This window comes from Gekko japonicus, unplaced genomic scaffold, assembly GCF_001447785.1.
Source record: "Gekko japonicus isolate JY-2015 unplaced genomic scaffold, Gekko_japonicus_V1.1 scaffold1371, whole genome shotgun sequence".
Classification (NCBI taxonomy): Eukaryota; Metazoa; Chordata; class Lepidosauria; order Squamata; family Gekkonidae; genus Gekko; species Gekko japonicus.
Window position 1 is genome coordinate 246,598 of NW_015172596.1, and position 8,484 is coordinate 255,081.

The 8,484-nt window shown below is 49.4% G+C and overlaps 1 long non-coding RNA gene across 1 annotated transcript in view; it reads left to right on the forward strand.

Moving 5' to 3' along the window:
• The first annotated feature begins 7,957 nt into the window (after positions 1–7,957).
• Positions 7,958–8,484, forward strand: part of LOC107119115 — a 7,571-nt gene continuing 7,044 nt past the window's right edge. Inside the window, exon 1 of the long non-coding RNA XR_001482785.1 lies at positions 7,958–8,006. This is a non-coding gene — a long non-coding RNA (uncharacterized LOC107119115). The remainder of the gene's footprint in view (positions 8,007–8,484) is intronic.

Genomic DNA, 8,484 nt, shown 5'->3' on the forward strand with positions numbered 1-8,484 from the left:
ACAGTCCGCATAAGCTGCTGCATGGTCTGGTCGAGATCCTCGAGTCGGTCTCCCATCGACATCACGCTCCCCGGCCAATGTCGGTCTGCTGTCTCTGTCTCTCGGTCGGTCCGTGCCCCAGAGGTCTTCCTCCCCTCCGGGCCAATCACCAGGGAAGCCCGTGCTCTTCCCTGGGTACAACCCTTGGTCATACATGCTCTCGCGGAGCCCGCTCCCGTGGTGCGAAAAAGTTTCCCGTGTGCTCCGCGAGTCAAACCTAGTCCAGTCGTCCCAGGCGGGTACTGCTCCTTTGCCCCATCTGGAAGGGGTCGGAGGTGCCCACGGGACTGGAGCAAATTTCGGCACGGCTCCCCCCACCGCTCCCGTCGCTGGCACCGAGACCGGTACTGACGCAGCTGTGGTGGTAGGGGGACTGGAGGTGACCGGTGTGGACCCCTCCGTTGTTGGTAGTTTCTCCTCGGCCCCGCTCATGATCTCTCAGACTCGGGGTGATGAAGAAAAAGGGGATTTACTAACAAAATGTCCAATTCCCCATGCATTCGAAATAAATCCACGTTTGAAGAACAAAGTCAAATTTATTATAAAGCGATGGTTGGCTCAGGAACACAAGGATTGTTAGGAATGACTACAGACCCCATAGGGAAACATAATAAAGGAACTTGAACCAGGTTAGGACCAATGAGTCCAATTCCCGCTGGCAGGAAGGCAGATAAAACTAGCGCCCAATTCCTTGGGAACACAACGGTTCTACAACATAAACACCAGTTCAGTTCTCAGGCATGAGATACATAATAAAGCAAAGCAACGCCATAACTCCATCCCACCTCCAGCTGGTTGACCTTGAGCAGTTCCGCAGATGTAGCAAGCAAAAGACAGTAAACACCTACACAGGAGGATACATGGGGGGATGGACAGGGCACAATGTAATATGCAGAAAAGACCACACCACCTTATGGCAGCTTGCTGACACTTTGTCATCGAGACCTTCCTGAAGATTGTGAAAAGGGATGACCCTTCTTCACCTTCTGCTTATTTGCTTGCTAGAGGACAGGCGGGTCTGAAGAAGACCTCACTTTAGCGACCACAAGCTTTTGAGAATGTGGCCAAGATAACTCAGGGCTGACAGGTTCCCCCCTTTCTAGATACCTCCAATACTCGATTCATTCAGTCTTCCGGCACAGTAATTTCCAAAACACGAGGACAAATACAACATTAAACATCCGATGATGTTTCGACACGACAGGAACAAAACCACAAAGAACCACCATCTGTACAACCGCCAGGTTGCAAAATGTTACCGTTTGCAGAAATGGGGCAACCTCTCAGTTCGGGTCAGACATGACCCAATGCCTTCCAAGTAAATTTCAGAATATAGCTCTGCGAGATCGGGCTTAACCTCGGCAGGGATGCCAGCCTCCCCGTGGGTTCCGAGGATCCACCGGAATTACGCCTCGTCTCCAGACTACAGAGATCAGTTCCCCTGGAGCAAATGGAGGCTTTGGAGGCTGGACTCTACGGCATTGTGTGTCACTGAGGTCCTTGGCCTCCCTAGGCTCCATCTCCAAATCTCCAGGAGTTTCCACCCTGGATCTGGTAACCCTATTTCAACTGCAACCTTGACTCCTGCCTGTGGCTGGGGGGACCTGACAACCCTAAACCTCAGGTTCCTGCTTGCAACATTGATTAACAGCATGGTACCAAGTGGAGGAGTGGGGGATCAAACCCAGCTCTCCCAGATTAGAGTCCACGCTCTTAACCACTGCACCAAACTGGCTCTGTATCTGAAGAAGTGAGCATGCGCATGAAAACTTATTCCTTGAATAAAACTTTGTTGGTCTTAAAAGTGCCACTAGACTCAAAATTTGTTCAATATGATACCAAGATGCTCAAAACTTCTCCCCCCACCCCAGCACCACAACCCCATCCTTACCTCCTTTTACCTTTAGCTACTTTTGAGCAACTGTGTAGGTCTCTGGAGCAGTGCTAGTAAGTATTCTAAATAATGAATTGTCTATATAGAATGTTCTATATAAAATTCAACAAGCATATGTAGAAATTCAGAAGTCAGACAGATGGAAAGTAAATGGAGCTTTATTAAACTGGAGAGCCAGTTTGGTGCCGTGGTTAGGTGCGCGGACTCCAATCTGGGAGAACCGGGTTTGATTCCCCACTCCTCCACGTGCACCTGCTGGATGACCTTGGGCAAGCCATAGTTCTGGCACAGCTGCTCTTGAAAAAGAGCAGTTTCTGTCATTCTCTCAGCCCCGCCTACTTCACAGGGTGTTTGTTGTGGAGAGGGGAAGGGACAGGAGTTTGTAAGCCGCTCTGAGACTCCCTTGGGTAGTGAAGGGCGGGGTATAAATCCAAACTCTCTTCCTCCTCCTTCTTGCTCAGATACTGTGGCCACAGGGCAACTTTGGGGTAGAGCCATATTGGGATAGAGTTTGGCCCAGACATAGAAGTGTAGAGTTGCCAGGCCCCCGGTCCAGGTGGGGTTTCCCCCACTTTTGTGGGTCCCTTTTTGCCACCAGCCAGCTGGCCACAACAGGGGGAAACCCCACCTGCAAATGCCCCCGAACACAACATAATGATGTCACCCAGAAGTGGCATCACGTCACTGATGGGGGTGATACTCTAGTTTTTGGGCAAAACCTTATGGTAAAATTGGGCTCAAACCATAGAGTTTTGCCCAAAAACTAGAGCGTCACCCCAATGTCGACGATGTGATGATGTCACTTCCGGGTGACACCACTGCAGCCTGTGTGCTTTGTGCATGCACCAGAAGATCCCAGGACGGACCCTGGAGCCCCCAACGGCAGCCAGGTAGAACCTGGCAACCCTATGTGAAGTGCAGTAAATAAATCTCCCAAGACGTATATTGTAAAAAAAAGGTAAACTTAAATTTATTCAAGTAGATCCAGTTCACATTCGGGTTGCAGTCGAAAGAAGAGAAAGAAGAAGCCTAACATAAAGAATACTTTCGCTATCACAAACGGCCAGCTTGTCCAGCATCATGTGTGTGGGAATATGAGGGTGTTATCCCTACAGGAGAGACATGTATCTCCATGGAAGGCCATGTGAGGTGAGAGACAACAAAGGGAGAGCGAGGAGGGATCAGACGGCAGCTCCCAGGTTAAGACAAAGAGAGGCATCCCATTTAAGGAGATAACACCTATATACACTTAGGGTGCATTCAGATGGGGGCTTTACGGCGGTATAGGTGCCGGTTGCAATCGTTGTACTTACCGGCGTTCCGACGGCGAACATCTGCCTCCTGTCCCTAACCATTGTAAAGCCCTTTACACCGCTGCACTCTGCCACTAGGTCACCAAGTGGTGGTATCCTGAGTGCAATGGTTGTAAACATTGTACCTCGCCGTCTGATTGCTCTCCTCAGTTGCACAGCTACTTCCGTTCGGAAGACTGAGGCTTCCGATTTTCGCCCGCTATTTTTTTTAAAGGACAACGATATGCGCTTGGGCGAAGCTTCGCCCTGCCGTTTGTTTAAAAGGAAAAAGAAAAGGGCCTTACTGTAGCATTTCGGGGGCGTCCGGGACCTCAGGGAGGCTACTGTGCTCTTTAAACTTTAAAGTTTAAATGTACGACAGGGTTCTTTGCGCAAGATCGCCATTCTGTGGATGGCTGCCTATGCGCATGCGCAAACTAAGGTTTTTTAAAAAAAACCCGAAGACGAGTGTAGACGGGCGTATTGCGATGGGTTCCGCTGAATGGAGGTAAGTGTGATTGCGTTTCTGCCAGCATAAACTGCACCAGTTCCAACCAGTACCATTTATGCCGGCAGAAACGCCCCGTCTGAACGCACCCTTAGAGTGATGGAGCGCCCCCCCCCCGTGTGCACTGAGTCACTCATTCCCACAAGCTACCCCCTACGACTATAGATACAGACTTACAGAGACCCTTTGTAGATGGTTTTTAGATCATGGTCAATACACCGTGGAATTTTACTAGATATTCTCTTGAGGTACAGAAGCACAGCTAGACAGGTCTGATCTCATGTAGCAGCTGACTTGTGGTTAAGAACGTTCCGGTTACAAGGTACATCTTTTAGAGACAGGTTAGCAGTACGTTACTATGAAAGATTGGAATATCCTATTGCAAAGTCCATTGCTACGAAAGCAGGATTTCTCCACACTTTTATACGATGTGAACTCTCTTCATGATAGAAACAGGGGTCTTATGTTCTCCATCATGGAAGCAAAGGCCTTGTTTTCACCATCAGACTTAAGTTTAAGGGATTAGGAGTAGTGTTCCCTCTAAGCTGACTCAGTGTGAGCTAGCTCACAGTTTCTTAGCCTCCGGCTCGCATGTTTTTGTCTTCACTCAGGAAGGATCGCTCCAGAGCAAACTAATTTATGCAGCAGCCAAATCACTCGCTCACAACTTTAATGCCAGTAGCTCACAAAGGAGAATTTTTGCTCACAGGACTCCATAGCTTACAGGGAGCATTGATTGGGAGGTAGTGCTTAGGGAGGGAGCTCAGTGTGATGTCCAACCCTCTACAGCTGCCATTTCTTCAGTTTTACTTCAAGGACATTTCCAGCTCCACCATAAAGGTGGCAACCCTCGCCTCATTACCCCATGGCAGCCATTTTTGTTGTTTGGCCCTGGCCCTTCTGGCTTCCATTTTGTCATGGCAGCCAATTTCCTGTTCCCAACATTCTAACAGTTCCCTCAGACTCAGCAAGACGGAGAACCCCCAACCTAAACCTTCGGCTGCAAAGCTCCTCGTAATGAAGTAAAACAAAATGGCCGCAGTTTCAGAGGGCAACCATGTTTGTCTGCGGTAGGACAGCCAGATTTGAGTCTAGTAGCACCTTAGAGACCAACAAGTTCATCAGGGTATAAGCTTTTGAAAGTCAGCACTCTCTTTATCAGATACAACATCAAAGGGAGCTTTGTCTCTTGAAAACTTAACTCCCCCAGCCATCTTGATGGTTGGTCTCTAAACTGCTAGTGGACTTGAATCTCGCTCACATACATGGCCTGTTTCCTAAAATTGAGGCAATCTCTTTAAATAAATGCCACAGTTCTGCAAAATTACCTCACATCTCAAACATATAGTTACCTAAAAGGACACCATCTCCTTCAGATACATCAATACAGTTCCCTACATTGCAACAGACTCTTTTGAAATGGATTTTTTTTTTAAACCAGCCTGGCAGTTTCCTGAGATGGCAACCTTTTCTGCAAAATCCAGAGGGCTGACCTTACTCTGAAGAAATCTGCATAGATCTCTCTACGTTGCTACATGTAGGCAAAGAACAGCATCCATATCCTGGAACGGGTGCAAACAGGGAGACCTCTAAGATGTATATATGTATTTCTCAACTGTGGCTTCCGTCTGCGAATATCTAAATCCATGGATTGAAGCCACACTTACCCAAAACAGATGTCTCTGCAAACATGGGGGACCCCATCGGCTTGCACAAAAATTGGACATCTTAAAAAATACACTGGGGTATTAAATCCCACCCCCAATAAAGTGTGTTCTTTGGGCAAGTGGAGAGAATGCACCTACCCCCAACATGGTTGTTGGCAGTGGTGGAGTCTGGGAACCACGCTGGGCCTAACGGAGAAGCTCAGGAGGTGTGGCAGGCCTGATGAGAATTTGAGGGGAGATGATGGGATTCATTCCCCCACAACTCTTGCAGGCTCCCGCTTGTATCATTCTCAGGGGTCACTTCCTGCAGGAGCGCACAGGAGCAGAGCTCCGGCAGTAAAGAGCCCAGGGGGCGGGCACATGCAACAAGCCCCACCCCCTGCTCCCAGCAGCCCTCGGTCAGAGCAAGAAGCAGCCAGGTAAGTTGCAGAGCTCCCCCTGGGCCCCCCGGTCCAAAACAGTCCAGTGGCACCTTTAAGACCACGGTTTATTCAGGTACAAGCTCTCCCTCCTCTGCGAGGACAGATCTGCACGTTCCCCCACCCCCAATAGCTAGCAATCCAAAAGAGTCCAGTGGAGCCTGAGGGGTGGGTGTTGCCTTCTGACACACTTCCAGTGATGTCAGGGGGTGTGGCATATGCAAATAAGTTATGCTAATGAGTTATGCTAATGAGCTCCTGCACTTCCTTTTCTACAAAATGACCCCTGATCATTCTAATTCTAGAATACAACATGAATATCCTTGTGTTTTGCAAGGTAAAGGCATGGCCTTTCCCCTAGAATTTGCTTACTCAATGGGCACTGAAGTTTCGAAAGTACTTACTTTGACGAGCATTGGTGAATAAGGAGGCCGGGTCCCCTCTTCGGTCTAGTGGGGGGATTTGGGTGGCATTCCAGGGTTGGGTGGGTCTTTACAAGCAGAGCCTGCGCCCGCAACCTCCCCCTCCCTCCCTCCTGCTGGATTTAAAGGACCGTCCAGCTGGTTGGTGGGTCACGCGGTCCCCGTCAATCAGCTGAAATCCTTTAAATCAGGCAGGAGGGAGAGGGGTAGCCGGGTGGGTGGGTTTGGGGGTGGGGTTTCCCCCGCTGGCCAGCCGGGCTGGGGCAGATTGAAGCCCTCAGAAGCAGGGGAACACCCACCAGGACCTGGGGTCTGGCAACCCTATTGGTGAATTTCTGATGGCTGGTGTCAACTGCTTACTGGCTGTGACCCATTGCCTCAGGTAGGAATGGGCAGAGCCACCCAGGCAGCTGGAACGCAGGGTTCAGCAAAAGGGATAGAGAAGACTGTGTTCCTTCGACCAGCTGGCAAGAAAGAGTTGAGTAGGCAGGAGAATCCACGTACAGATTTGTAGGGTTCAGGCCAAGGGATAGGGATCCCAAGTCCCCCCGGGGGGGACTCCTCCCCGGCGTGCGCGTCACCTGGAAGTGACGGGAGGACGCTGGGCACACTGGGGGCAGGGCCACAGCCATACAAGGGAAAACTCGATGGTTTTCCCTTGTATGGCCATGGCCCCACCCCCAGCATGCCTGGCGTCCTCCCGTCACTTCCGGGTGACGTGTGTGCGGCGCACGCACCAGATGCCGGCTGGGAGCCCCCCGCTCCCGGCAAAGATCAACTTGGCAACCCTACCAAGGGACCCGCAACCAACTGCTATGGACTTTTTTTTGACCCAGTTCCCTGCTTTGCTGGCTTTCCACAGCCGAAGAGAGCTGTTCTCCTGCGGGTCTTCTGGAAAGGGCAGTAGAGGTTCCCATTGCTGGTGTTCTGCCCCGGGACTCAGAGATCTCCCACTCTTCTTCTGGTTCATGAGAAGAATCGGGGATCTCAGTTTGGACCCATGTTTCCAGAAGTGTCGTTATCCAGCCACACCCACCTTTTGCTTGTTATTCTGTTTACCTTGTTTGTTGTCAAAACCCAGGGCCTTTTTTTGTAGCAGGAACTCCTTTGCATGTTAGGCCACACACCCCTAATGTAGCCAATCCTAATGAGTTTCTGCTGTTGGGTGTGGCCTATTATGCTAATGAGTTCCTGCTGGGTGTGGTCAACTTGGGAGCCAGCCGGAACTCCGTTCCTGTGCATCCCTGCCCAAAAATAGCCCTGGATTGATCCTTAGGCCTTCCCCCCCCTTTCTCTCCCCCCCTTACTTTCCCCTGCCTCTCAGGGTTGCCAGGTTTGAACTTTCTGGGAGCTAAGCAGTGCACCATGATTTGCTGATATCACACTGAAGGGACATCAGCACATTTGGAACGTTGCACGGCAACGCTCCATTTTGGGGGCAAAACTCTGTGGTAAAATCAGCCTCAAATCACAGAGTTTTGCCCAAAAACAAGAGCGTCACCACGTGATGTCCCCAATGTGCTTACATCACTTCTGTGTGACGTCAGCGCGGCATGCCCCAAAGATCGGGGGATCTCCTGCTCCCAACTGAGGAATGGCAACCCTCCTCCCTCCTCTGGGAGCTGTGTGACACAACCCGTGGTAGGACATTGCGTCATCCTTTAGCTCCATCATATAGCGGACTGCAGTATGAGAAATGTTCCACTTTATTGCAACTCTTGGTTGATCACACACACATTCAGAGACATTGGAAATTCTATACCAGGTCAGTTTGGGAATCTAACTATTTTTAGATTTACATGTTTATTTGCCTATCTACACATTTTAGCTTGTATATAATCATTTTTTTAGATTGTTATATCGCCTCGTTTAAGTTACCTATATTAAAAACAAATGTTTAGTAATGGTTTACAAATAATAAAAAACAAAATAAAGATTGCTTGAGCCACAAAAAGAAAAAAGATTCTGTTGTGTGAGTCCAGTTACCGTGAGAAGGGACCCATGGCCGGCTTCATAAACTTTCAGCAACCGCATTTGGCATTATTTAGTGTTTAGCACCTTTTAATGTTGGAGTGCTTTATATGGTTTTAGGATTATTTAAATTGCTTACTTGTGTGTTTTTATTCTTTTATGTAAGCCGCCCTGAGCTGGCTTCGGCTGGGAGGGCGAGGTACAAATCTGATAGATAGATAAATGACACATGAAGGCGAAATGGCGCTTTTTTCCTCATAGAATTTTTTCAG